The 13,218-nt window shown below is 28.3% G+C and overlaps 1 long non-coding RNA gene across 2 annotated transcripts; it reads right to left on the bottom strand.

The window, feature by feature from the left end:
* Window positions 1-11,495: 11,495 nt before the first annotated feature.
* LOC119668644 lies at window positions 11,496-12,726 on the bottom strand. 2 transcript variants are annotated; one of them, XR_005251523.1, is made up of 4 exons: window positions 12,632-12,726; window positions 12,319-12,570; window positions 11,863-12,245; window positions 11,496-11,747 (listed from the first exon to the last, which is right to left on the bottom strand). It is a non-coding gene; the product is annotated as an uncharacterized LOC119668644 (long non-coding RNA). The 2 variants fall into 2 exon arrangements; XR_005251522.1 differs by having other exon boundaries at window positions 11,496-11,731.
* Between the last annotated feature and the right edge of the window lie 492 nt (window positions 12,727-13,218).

The following is a 13,218-nucleotide window of genomic DNA, read 5'->3' as shown; positions in this document are numbered from 1 at the left end:
CTCTAATTAATTGATATTTTAGCTGATCAGCCGTATGGCCATATGATTATTATCAAATACTAGTTTCCGAAATCTCTCTATTAAAAACATTAGTAAAATAGTCACTGCTATTAATTTTTTTATAAAATATGTTATTTAGAAATTAACTAACTACCCTGTTTCAAAAATAAAATTATTAACTAAATTATTAACAAAATTTAATTTGTTAATATTTCAAATTTCAAACTAATCGGTAAAAAAACGAAGCCAGCATACATAATGTTCAGAACCTCATCCTGTAGTATTGTCCATTTTTATAATTGATTGAATTAGAGTCAATTGTATATATATATACAATATTAAATATAAAGTGCTCTATTTACCTATATTACTCTTTTACATTAAAAATTGTCCAAAATATATGGAGTGTTATATATATATAAATATATATTTGCATAAATTTCAAAGAAAGTTCACATTATCTGTTCATCAATATGGCAAGTTCACATAAATATAGTATGCTATATTAATATTTGAATAAAAAATAATTGAAAATAAATTATACTTCAAATTTGTTTGTAATATTAGCTTATATTGTTTGATACATGTCAGTAAAAGTTTTTGGTGTTGAATCACTCTATAATAAAGAGAGAGTTTGATAGTTGTTTTACTTTACATTAAATTTCACAGTACCTTATTTGACAATAATGCATCTTCACAAAATTTTTGTGGTGATTTTGGTGACTATACTTTATGGTAACAACATCCTTCTATCCTCCGGTCAACCACTGCGACAAACTTGTGATGTCTTGAAAACAACTAAACTGAAATTGCTTTGCCAATCATATTATCCGCGACGTTTTATAATATTATATAAAGATTCCCTTGTTAAAGCTGGAGACATATATAGTGTATTTAGTTTTGAAGACGCCCCAAATCGTTTTTTTATTTCTATGAAAAGGAGTCCAATTCATGAATGCAGTACTTTGACAGTTATAAATACCGATCGTTACAAATGTATTCGTAAAGGAAATCAAGAGATAACTATAGACGTCCGTCCAGGTGGAGTAAGATGTATTAGAGTCAGTTTCTTATTAGGAGACGAATTATTAAGATATTGTTACCAGCAAAACAGAATACCAGATACGTTTATTCCAAACGTATTCGTTGCCTTCCATTATGCCAATACAAATATGTATCCTCCTGACTAGAGCAAAATTTAACAGTTTTCTTTTAGGAGGAGTAGGTTGTGTTTATAAAGCTGGACTTTTGGCGAAAATTGTGAATCAATATGAAAACCAACTTTCTTAGAAATATAGTCATCTAATAACACATAAAAAGTAATTTACAAAGAAGAAGCTGACATGTCACTATAAAGAAAGATCTTAAAAGAATTTTATTGCAATTTAAGTTTGTGCATTTTTTTTATACATAAATATATTTTAGATGAGCAAAAATTATCTAATTATCTTATTTTTTCTTAATCAAAAAAGAATCCTTTATAGTTTTTATAGTCTACTGATTATCTTCCTTGGCAGTGTTATTTTCTAGTCTTTTATTGCTTTCAAAAAGAGCAATAATTATTCGAAAATTGCTTGTTTTAGGTTTCGAAAAATCTTGTTAGTAGAATGAACTGTGTTTAAAATACCATAAATAGCAATATCAATATGTAAAAGGACCTTAATTTCTTTATAGGTTTTAAGATTTGAATAATCACGAGTTTCTGCAATTAGGGAAAATTGGATAACATTAATCAATTTTGAAATTTAAAGCATACCTAAAAATTAATATAAAACAGTGCAGCGATAAAAAATTGTTCCGTAAATTTAATTTTCTAGTTCCATAAAATTAAATTTCAATTAAAAAATACAGAGCTCTGACAAGCTTGTAGGATAATTGCTCTAATCTGTAAAGAAGTGCATTAGTTTGACACAGCTAATATAACTAAATTAACTTACTGATATATGCTTTTCAAATTTTCATACATATATAATAATAATAACCAATTTTAGTTTTATAAATTATAATAAAATTCATTATTAATTAATATTAGTACACGGATATTGCCAAGCCAAATTCTCTTTAAATTCAACAATAAATCTCAAATCAATCGTTTTATTTATTTCCATTACTGATAATTGACGATTTCTTCATAATTCCAAAATATTTTTCGCTTTTTTTTGGTAAAAATTTTTATCGATTTCTCGCTGTTGCGTTTTATTTTATTCTGAAATAAATTTATGTCAATAAATTATTACAAATTATTTTGTTGAATTGTAAAATTAATATGAAACTTAGTATCTTATGAAGTTGCATCATACTTACCTTGTGAGGTATAGGAATTATTCAGTTCATTATAGTTCAGTTCATTATATAATTCATTTTAGTAGTGCTACCAACAATTTGTTCTCCGTATCCATAGTTTTACAACAACCGAATCATCATACAGCAACTTGATTGACAGTACGGTTATCAAATTCTGGTGAATTAATTCTAACCCTAGTCTGCAGTTGCTGTAATCGCTTGAATTTGCGTTTTATTCTATGACGGATATGAAGAATGGCGCGGCCCCTATTTATAGTACCATCTGTGAAGTGCCTGTAGGTTTTATTGTGTTGAGAAACTTGTGACGGTTTTTCAGTAATGCGGGGATCAATCTGAATTCCGAAATAATTATGAGCATGATTGTACTGCCTGTCGTTACTTTCCTCCATAGAACTGAAGGATTCTTGCACATTATATGTAGACATCTCGTTTTAAATAATACTTATAAAAAATATTCCTGAAATTAAAAAAAAAGGAAGTAATAAAACTACAAACTCACTATATTTTTTGACAGTTCATAGAATAAAATCTGTTGCATAGAAGACACCTAACATAGGTAAGTGTTATGACGAATGTTGTATTTCATGGAGCAATATTCTGCAATAAAAAATGTTTACGTATGATAAAAATTTACATTTTTTTTAAATTTCTGATAATGGAAAATGGTGAATTATGTCGGTATGGCATAAAAATTAGGTAAATTAGGTGTTACCATTATGAAAATTTTATAAGATGTTTAATAAATAAATAAATAAATTTGAAAACTTTTAACCAAAAAAAATAAATAAGTGCAATAAATAAATAATTTACATAAGTACAGTGCAAAAAATCTCTAAGAAATTTCAATTTACATTACCTCAATTTACTCGAACTCGCACACGGCCTTAATGGTATTATGGTGCTTATGAGTAACGTATAGGACGCCTGATAAATTTTTTAAAATACTTCTAAAAACAAGACCACACTGGAAATATTTATCATTTAAGTAAAAATTATTGATAAATCTGAGTCCAGGATAAAAAATAAAAAATTTTCTTGTTTTTTTTTACTGTGTATTGTTTGGTATAAGGCATAAAATTAATTACTCCAGAAATTTTTAGGTTTTATGTAGAATTTCATTACAAATCGAAATCAAAAATATTATATAAAAATATTTTTAGCACATTCTATAAAAATTCATTCAATACAGATATAGTACGCATATGCTTGTGTTCTGCGGGAAAAATTTTTTTCAAAATTTTCAAATCCTGAAAATTTTTATTTCTTAATAAAATTTAATACTGAATACTAATACATTTGAAATAAAAAATAATTATTTTTTAATTTAACAGTTAATATTAGTACAGTATGATCTCGATTAATGCAACCCTCGAATATCGCAACTCCAACCAATCTCTTAATAATAACCAACCTCTTAAATTTTCCCTGTATTATCTTTGATATTGCAATTTCGAAAATTGACTACCCCAAAGAATTGCTAATTATTTTCCTCTCTTGCATTCTTAATATTTTATTTGTCACTTATTTGTATTTATTTGCTCTCCTATACTCAAACATAAGAATTTAAGAACACACTCTCGGTGTATAAGAATATTATGAAATCATGAAATTATTTCAGATGTTATTTCTCAACAAGAAATGGATGAATGGGTTAACGAATTTTTTATGGGAAATGTGTCTCTTGCTGAACAACTTGACATCCATTCAGACTCGGAAACTGAGACCATGTAATTACACTTAAAATTAAAAATGACGTGGCAATAAATACACTTAACACATGATACAATGCGCTGAGGAAAATTCCATACCTCTTACATAAGTTGTAGTAATAACAAGTTATTATCATAAAATACGATTGCAATTATGTTGTTATAAATAAAAATAAGTAATCATATTATTTTTTAATAAACTTTGTGTTAGTGTTTCTTTATTTGATTTAAAAATTTTAGAAGCACTAAATAAACCAAACTCGATTATTGCAACAACCTCGATTACTGTAACACCCTCGAATTCTATTAATTGCATTAATCGAGTTCATACTGTACTTTAATATTAACAATCTTAATTGTTTAAATTATTTTTTCAAAATTCTATCAATTATCTTTAAATTTCACGTTTCTGTCATTTATACAGCCAACAACTTCAACAAGTCAATTCTTAAAACCCCATGGGTCCATATCTGCTAGGAAAAACATTTCCAAATTTTTTTTTGAGATACTGGTCTTCTTATTTTATGAAAGGAGCTCATAGAAAGAATTTCAGACAAATTGGAAATGATGAGGTTAAAAGGGTGTCCGATTTGTAAAATAATGACTCATATATATACTCATAGGAATGTCCCGCAATACTGTCCGAAGGGTAATGAAAAACGAACAAAATTTTAATTTAATTGATTGAAATTTGGCTGACCATGCTGCTTCGAGTATTGACAAGTATTGTAAGTGAAGATAACATAAAATAAATAAATGTATACATATTAGAAAAAAAAATTATAATTATATAAACTAAGTGAATTTTATTTTCTTTCTTTGGTAAACATGGAATATGATCACCTTTTGTTATACGAACCTGGTTTTTAATCCATTTTCAATTTTATTTTATTATTTAAATTCTGTATTGATTATTAAGAAAAAAATGAGCTTTACGTTTTATTAAGCTTTCATATTTTTAAATTAAATCGAATTGTTGCAACAATTTCATTTGTTAAATCAATCAAATGAAAATAACATTTTAACCTCAATTTATTATTCATTTTAATACTCTTTATAGACATGTATGAATAATATATAATACTATTTAAATTTATATGAATATTGCACTATTTATTATTTATGGTAATAAAATATGGTTTAAAATAATTTCATTGTATTTTTAATAAATATACAAACATTAATGATGTTCATCATAATTTTAACAGAATAAATTCAGCATGTCTGAAATTGATTTATATTCATAAAATATAACAAAAAATGTTCAAAGAAACTTAATATAATTTTTAAATAAAATTAAATGTTAAATTCATTAAGTTTCAATATTTTCACTGAATGAAAATGAGATGAAGAAAAATTATTTGGTAAGAATTTAAATTATATTAACTTTGATGAATTTGTGAACTAAATGCTATATTTGAGTCTTGAAATGTTATTTGAATAATTATTTTGATGTTATTTTTTTTTTTAGCACCAAAACTCTTAGAGACCCAATACTTGACGCAATCAAAAGAAGAAATATACAACAAAATACGATCGATATAAAGGTTAAATTGCTAGAAAACAAAACCGACTTCAGAAAAAGTAGTTTTCTAAATCAAAAATAAATAAATTAAAATTGTAGATATATATTGTATTTTTTGCAAATAGTTGAATAAATTATCTTTACAATGCAAAATATTTGAAGGATCTATCATTCAAAAACTGTAATATATGGCCATTTAAAAATTGGTATAAATGCAAATTCTCAAAGCAGAGGTACTGTATCTTTAAGGAAAAAATTTTAAAATATTTTGCCTAGATACAGGCATGGTAATTGTAAAAAAACCAGCTCATAAAAAAAATTTCAGCTAAATCGAAGCTGAAGAGATCAAAATTCCTTCCGATAATGAGTATTTAGCAATACTCGAAACAACTGTATGGTCCGCCAAATATTCAATTAATTAAAAAAATATAAAAATGATTTTTGTTGTTGTAGCGCACTACTGTTCGAAACTTCTCTGTTATTATTTATTGGTGTATAGCTCATTATATGTGCATTGGTGTATAGCTCACGTTTAAGGTCAAAAATTTCCTAGGCATCGTAGGGCTAGCGAAATGGCTTTACAGCTTAACATGTCAAACGCATGTTCGAAATCGATAAAAAGCAAAAATAGAAGATCGCCACTCCGCGGATTGTGTTATGATGATGCGTAATGAGTTAAGAACGATTTCAATATAGTGTACTGAGTCTCTTATTTATTATTAGAACTAAATTTTAACACTTTAAATTTAGTTTTAAGACTGTTTATTTAGTTAAAGTAATTTAACATATATACTTATAAAGCTACAGCGTGCATTGCCATATCCTGAGAATTTATTGAATAAGCGTCTTTACACGGCAGCCTAAATACTACTCATACGGATCGTAAGGCTCATGTAGTGCAATAAAGTTATAATATTTAGTTCTCATACCTAAAATACTTGTCGAAATATACGTGAACATAGTCATTTCATATTATATGTAAATGTTATAAGATCGATATAGAATTTTTGTAAACAAAGTGTGCTTTAATACAATTTAAATTTTTATAAAATAAATTCAAATAATAAATTTAAATAAATAAAGTCCAAAGTTTCGTAAATTGTAAAAATCTTAGTCAATTACATTTCTTCTTTTTCGTTATAAGTATTATTTTAGCAAACCTAAAATTATTTTAATTTACCAGCTTAACTACAATTCTAAACTTCAATGGACTTTAATAAGTTTTTTGTGATAATTTCGATTATCGTGTTAACACTCAGCAATATATCATCTGCTTATCGTTTGCATGGAATTTGCACTATTTTAGCTACAGGTAGACTAGAATTTCTCTGTCAAACCTTATATCCAAAATCCCTTATTACAATTTATGGAAACAAATTAATTAAAGCATACGAACCTTATGCCGTATATCGTGTCGAAGATGAACCAAACCGATATTTCATTACTATGAAATTAAGCCAAATTCAGGCATTATTTTGCAATCATTTAACTGTTATAAACACCGATCGTTACAAATGTATCCATCCTGGTGGTGAATCAACTATAGATACACTTCCTGGAGATATACGATGTCTTGGAGTTCACTTTCGATTAGCAGACGAACTGCTTAAGCACTGTTTTAGTACGGTTTTAAGCCGTAAAGGTAATCAGACCAGTGTAGTTCCTAGCGCGTTTGTAGCTTTTCACTATCCCAATACAGATATGTATGAAGTCAATGTTAATGAAAATACAAAAAGTGGAAGGATATCTCCAAATTTTTCAATTTGGTTCTGCACAATTATTTTAATTTATTGTCAAAATATTATTAGTTAAAAAGTTTTATATTTCCAAATCACACAATATTAAAGGCTTAAATATACATAAAATATCTATAACGCGAAACATCCACAACAATTTTAGCTACTGATCCAATTTTCTTGATATGTAAATATATGAAGTAAAGAGACAACTGTATATATGCGTATATGTATATATATAACAGTAGGAATGTTGAGAAGTCTGCGCATGGCAACCATTATCATGTATTTGTTTATTTTAAAATAAAACTGCGATGAATTATTATTTTTAAATATTATAAGTTGTAATGCAATAATTTTTTCTTTATTATAATATGTAAGCAATTACTTTCTTAAAAAATAATTCTTTGTTGATAATCAAATTATTTTATTACATTTCTGCAGAGGCTCAAACGAAATAGCTGAAGTCCTTCGAAGCATACATACAAAGTCAAAAATATGATTGCCATTTTATCTGAGCAAATGATTAAATACGAAGTAAATCTCATTTATAATACGGGTGTATTAAGTAAATTCAACTGAATAGATAAAATGATAATGCGGGATATAGAACAGAAACAGATACGGTAAATAAATTAACACAAGTTCAACAGATTAAAAACTATTCAAATAAACGATTTCAAAGTATTTATGACGAACCAGTTGTCTTTATATAGGTCCTGTATAGGTCCTCTAAGCAGATGCTCTATGTTATAATTAAAATAATCTTTAATTCCAATAAAACACCTAGCTAAAAGGAAAATGCCTCGTAATGATATTTATTATGGAATATATATCATGCGTCTAACATAAGTTTTCATATCTATAATACTTTTCGAAGAATACTTGATGGAAATCATTTCATACTTTTGTAAGACATAGTTTGCTTTAATATAATTTGAATTTTTAAAAAAAAAATTTAACTTCAAATATTTGTAAATATAAAGTATTTAATTTGAAAACTCCAAGTCAGACTCGGACTTAGCGAACATAAAATTATTTCAATTTACTAACTTAACCAAAATTCTAAACTTCAATGGACTTTAATAAATTTTTTGTGATAATTTCGACTATCGTGCTAACACTCAACAATAAATCATCTGCGTTCCGTTTGTATGGAATTTGCACTATTTTAGCTAGAGGTAGACTTGAATTTCTCTGCCAATCTTTATATCCACCGAAACTTATTACAATTTTTTCAAATAATTTAATTACACCATGGGAACCTTATTCCGTATACCGTGTCGAAGATGAACCAAACCGATATTTCATTACTATGAAAGGAAGCCTAATTCAGTCCTTACAGTGTACTCATTTAACGGTTATAGACACCGATAGTTACACATGTGTGCATTCTGGTGGCGAATCAACTATATATACACTTCCTGGAGATATACGATGTCTTGGATTTAACTTTCGATTAGCAGACGAACTGCTTAAGCACTGTTTTAGTACGGTTTATAGCCATAAAGGTAATCAGACCAGTGTAGTTCCTAGCGCATTTGTAGCTTTTCACTACCCCAACACAGATATGTATGAAATCAAGGAGAATGCAAGAGGTGGAAGGATAACTCAAAATCTTTTAATTTGGGTCTGCACAATTATTTTAATTAATTTATTGTAAAAAGATTCTTAGGTACTACAGTTATAGACTAGTCGTAATCAATAAAAATCATAACATATGTTTTACCTAAAAATATCTATTGTTTTAGTATAAATTAACATCACAAATAATTACACGCATTATGGCACTATTGCAAATTGTTTATACAATCTTCATACATTTGTAACGACCTTTTCCTCATGGTCGTTGCTTATTTACTTCTCATATGCTCAGTCTCGCCAAAGTCGTCACAATGAATTTATAAATGGTGACCAATATATTCAAAGTTGTAATGTTTTTTATTTAAATTTCTTTATTTCTACTTTTATTAAGTATAGCTATTTCAAAATTTGTAATTTAAAAAATATATATATAAGAAAAAATAAAGTAAAATTAGAAAAATATATGTTTAAAAGAATAGAGATGACTTTTTAGGAATATTCAGTATAACCATGTTTGAGTGTCTTTGAAAGGTCTTCTTCCTTCAGGCCCTTGTGTTATATTTTTCTTTTCTTGTTTCTCTAAGAGAATTTGATAAGGACGTATATTTGTTAGAGAGCTTATTTTATATGTTGCAAGGAATTACTTCATACACCGGCGACGTGAGACCACCTGTCGTGCCTTAGTATTTCAATGCAATTATTCTTTCGTTTGGAGACTTTCCTTGTAGCAAGTGTCCTTTTGTGTATTACAAAGAATTACTTAAGATATCTTAGTATTTTCAATCCAATTATTCCTTTGTTTACAGATTTTCCTTATAGCAAGATAGCAAGTGTCCTTTTGTATATTACAAAGAATTACTGCCGACACAGTCGACGTGACACCACCTGTCGTGCCTTTTTTTTTCAATGCAATTATTCCTCCGTTTGGAGACTTTCCTTATAGCAAGTGTCCTTTTGTATATTTCAAAGAGTTGCTTCCGACACAGTCAACGTGATACCACCTGTCGTTTTTCAATACAATTATTCCTTCGTTTGGATACTTCTGTTATAGAAAGTACCCTTATATATCTTATTATTAGGAATTATTTCGGGCACAGTTGCCGTGAGACAACCTGTCGTGCCTTGATAATTCTATATTATTATTTCTTTGTGCACCAAGTGCTTAGCTGAACTTGATATTCTGAGGTGTATGTGCCTTAGAAGTTATATTGCAAATCACCTTCATAAGAAAAATGTGCGTTTTATATATCCAATCAGCCGAGCTTTTTGTGTAGCGTTTCAATTTTGTTTACTGTTGGTTTGGCGATCTTTGTTTATTTTTCCGTTATTTTCCGTTCCGTTGCTATCTCAACTAGCATGAGGTACTCATTATGCATTTCTACTTTCCTTTGCACTCTCTTCTTGCCATCTTCGAATAGCTACGCTTTTAACAATGCGTTTTAATTAAAAAAAATAATTTAATAAACCAAATTTATATAAAATAAATGTGGTGCGCTTTTTATTGTTTTAACAGATTAAAACAATTCGGTCAGTGTACTATAATCTAGGTCCAAAAGCCTTGCTAGCATATAGGGAACACCGTGTTACCTAAATTGAAATGATCAAGGTGGATTTGTATTAATGCCACTAGATGTACATACGTATGGAATGAAATACAGCGTCAGGCCAAAGCCTGTTTATCGGACTAATTGAGGAAGTGAATTGAATATATCGCCTATTATTATTAATATAAGTAATATAAAACATGTAAATTAATTTCATAATGAAATGATATAATAGGTAGGTAGGTTGGAGTGGCGGCCTTGTACCCCAAAAAGCTCATTTGAGCTCAAATGATGCCCCACTTTAGTACCACAGGAGTGACGTTGGTATGTACATACATTTAGATCAGTATAAATTCAACGTTGAACGAAGGTAACGACTCCCCCATTAGGTAAAGGAAAACCAACCTGACAGTTCTATAAACTTGGCTAAGTCCCTAACATTACAAAATGACAGTTCAGTCAGATCGGTAAGAAAAGGGGATCCTAGGATTTTTAGTCTTCTTCCAGCTAAGGAAGGACACATCCTCAGAGCCACAATCGCGACAAAAGTCATTAAAGGGAAGACCCAGTCTCATAGCATGCCTTCCTATTACACAGTGTCCCGTCAGCACAGATACCGTGGTGCTGAGCAGGTTCCGTCTTAGTTGAAGTAGCTGACTAGTTCTTTTCTTGTCTAAATTAAGCCAAGTCATCCTAGAAATCTGACATTGAGGTTCGTCAGCCCAGTATTGTTTGGCTATACTCAGGTATTTTTGTTTAATTGCCAGTTTAACTGTAGCAAGTGGAACGCCTATATATACCAAGTTAATGTTAGGGAGAAGAGCGCCTGCCTTGGTGAGGTCGACATAATACAAAGATTACTTTTAAATCATTTTTGACTAACTAGAATTTAAAATTATTTGATATTTAATCTCAAATAAATTTCAACTACTAAAAACTTTCCACTATTAATTGATATGATTAAACAAATTTGTTCTTTCAATTATTAAATAATACAGGGCAATAACATATGAATTAAGGTTTTTGTTTTAAATCGAATGTAGATTAGTTGTATTCAAAAAAATTTTAAGTTTGCATTTTTGTTATAATTTAAATTTAATCAAAATATTTAATTTGCATGAAATGTTTCCTTATATTATTTTCTACTCAATTCTAATCGCACTACCACATGAGATCCGTTTAAGACTTCAAAATTCCCAAATTGCATATAAAATGACCTCAATAATGTTGATCTCACAAAGTACTCAAATACAATTAACTTGGCCTGTAGACATACCATAACAAGAAATGAGAATGAGAGAGAGATAGTCCATCACATGTCCACGTTGTCTAAAATAAAACAACACTTACATTAAATCAGTTAATAAATTTTACCAAAAGCTTTCCATTATTTAATTCTCTATACAAACTTATTTTATAACTTATTTAATAGGTATGGTTTTCTAATGGGTGTTACCTACCTTTTATCTAACATTCATTTTATTTACTAAAAAAGTAAGTTTGCACTCTTGCAAAGATATGTTGATGTCATGAATTTGTATACAATACTCAGTAAAATTTATGACATAGTCAGACGACTTTAATTCATATTTTATTATGATTTTACTAGACTTTGTTGTAGAGCCGGTTTTGTCACTTTTATCTTTAAAATATTTTCAAGAACTTCTTCCGTAACTAAAATGAAACTAACTTTAATGAGAGCATCTCTCTAATAGTGACGTTTCTGTTTTACCTCTCATCACAACTTAACATATGAGCGACTTGGATAGTTCCAATCATGCATTAAAATGTTATATTTAGGAGCATCTCTGGTGGTGTCTAAATGCCCTTCAGTATTACTCGTCTATACAACATAAATGCATCAGATGAATTTAGTAAATGAAATTTATCAATATACTATATGCAATAATAATTACCCATAACATAAAGCAGATCTAACCAAAGTAATTATTTCTGGTTATCTCAGTTTGATAATTAGATGCGGGTACAATGCGATCTGGGTTTATGGGGAGTGTTTGAATTATAGTCCTTGAATTTAACATATCAAATGGATGCTCAGGCATTTTACTTTGATGAGTACTGGGTGGATTAAGTTGCTTATAGTATTCTGTTTGTCTTCTATGTGGGTACAATTCCGCCTGTTTAGAATGAGGAAGTTGATTTATATTCTATAAATGGAAAGAACGAAAAATCAATCATTTTTGTCTTCATTCACATATAAGATATTACTTTTCTAGGAAACATTTTCCAAACCTAGAAAGTTAAAAATTTTGAATAACGAAAAATAGAAAACCGAAAGAAATTTTGAAAAATGCGAAACCGAATTTTTTTAATATGTTATATAACAATTTTAAATTTTCATGTTAAGATAATTTTTAAGTAATTTTTTTTTATAGTAGAAAATTTGACATTTAAATATCAGGTATTATGTATCAATTAAAAAATAAGTAATACATTTCTGGGATGGATTCCGTCCATCATCAGTTAGAAGATAAATAAATAATAATAATTCTATTATAGGTAAAGTTTAGTGCCGGGCAGGATTAAGCCCCCCAGACACAAAGGAGTAAAAGTGCGCAATAGCACTAACTCAAATCACAACAACAACAAAATTATAATTAGATGTTTTAAATTTGTGTTAAACTTGATTAAACTTTTAACAAATCATTTTGATTTTGAAAATTAAATTTATGGCGATGATTGATTTTCACGTAAGAGAGTTTATGATTGTTCTTATATGGTTGCAAAAGGGTCGTGAGAATATTAATACTGAACAATATTTGAGTTGAACAAAATACTTGAATCAAAATCTTTAC

Source organism: Teleopsis dalmanni, chromosome 1 (genome assembly GCF_002237135.1).
Source record: "Teleopsis dalmanni isolate 2A chromosome 1, ASM223713v2, whole genome shotgun sequence".
Classification (NCBI taxonomy): domain Eukaryota; kingdom Metazoa; phylum Arthropoda; class Insecta; order Diptera; family Diopsidae; genus Teleopsis; species Teleopsis dalmanni.
The sequence above is the reverse complement of the archived record's forward strand: the minus strand, read 5'-3'. Positions and strand labels throughout refer to the sequence as shown.